Source organism: Hirundo rustica (assembly GCF_015227805.2).
Source record: "Hirundo rustica isolate bHirRus1 chromosome 5 unlocalized genomic scaffold, bHirRus1.pri.v3 SUPER_5_unloc_1, whole genome shotgun sequence".
In the NCBI taxonomy this organism is placed as follows: Eukaryota; Metazoa; Chordata; class Aves; order Passeriformes; family Hirundinidae; genus Hirundo; species Hirundo rustica.
The window spans coordinates 93,815-94,138 of NW_026690175.1; positions in this window are offsets into that span (position 1 = coordinate 93,815).

A 324-nucleotide genomic window follows, 5' to 3' on the forward strand; every position below is an offset into this window, starting at 1 on the left:
ATGGTTTTTCAGAGGCTCCTTGTGTCATCCCAAGCACCTCTCCAACTTTAGGGGTCACTGCACTCACTCCAGGGCACTTGGAGTAAAGAGATAAAATAAACACAGCCTTGTTGTTTTACACATGGTGGTTCCATCCCCGGCAAGGTCAGAGCTACTTCGGTTCTTGTTTACAAATCTCTTTGGGGTGGCTTAGAGTGAAAGACTGGAAGAACCCTGTTTGCAAACACGTACACAGATAGACCTACTAGGCTTCATTTCAAACCATTTGGCTGCAATGAAAAGCAGCTATGCAGCCAACGGGTTCTTACTATCTGCTGTCACACA